Source organism: Triticum dicoccoides, chromosome 1B (assembly GCF_002162155.2).
Source record: "Triticum dicoccoides isolate Atlit2015 ecotype Zavitan chromosome 1B, WEW_v2.0, whole genome shotgun sequence".
Lineage (NCBI taxonomy): Eukaryota > Viridiplantae > Streptophyta > Magnoliopsida > Poales > Poaceae > Triticum > Triticum dicoccoides.
In genome coordinates, this window is record NC_041381.1 from 46,648,757 (window position 1) to 46,649,406 (window position 650).

Sequence of the window (650 nt, forward strand, 5' to 3'; positions counted from 1 at the left end):
CCCTGACACCCCGACCCCGACACGACACCCCGACCCCGAAACAGCACCCCAACCCCGACACGGCACCCCGACACCAACACGACACCCCGACCCCTGAAACCTCCCGAAAAGGTGCTCTTTGGCCTTCCAGAGGCCGACGGGGTCATATATTTGTGAATTATGAGTTAGGTCATATATTTTTTGATTTTTTATGAAAAACATCATATATAAATGTGTTGATCGGGTAGATTTAAATGTGCAGTTGTTTCATCGCTGCGAGGTTTGGTGTTCGACGACCTCGCCGTGCGTTTGACGAGATCTGCCCCTTCGTTCGTGGGTGAGCACAAATGACATGTCCTCCTCCCCCTTAATTATTTGCTCTGTTCCGTTGTTCGTATCGATGAAATTTGATAGCTAGCCATATTTGTGTCTTGAATCATCAGTATGCGTAACCAATATGTGTCTCCTATTCAAAAGCGTTATAGTTATAAATATGCATGCATTTGCATATTTATAACCGTGATTCTTTCGACAAAGTTTGATAAATTACATCCTGACAAAGCGGCAGATCCGAGGCATCCTCGAGTCGGCATCAACATGGATGGGTCAGTGTGTTTGGTATGACGGCAGCCCAATACAGTTGTTGGCCCGTATTTGTCTTTCCACTCAAT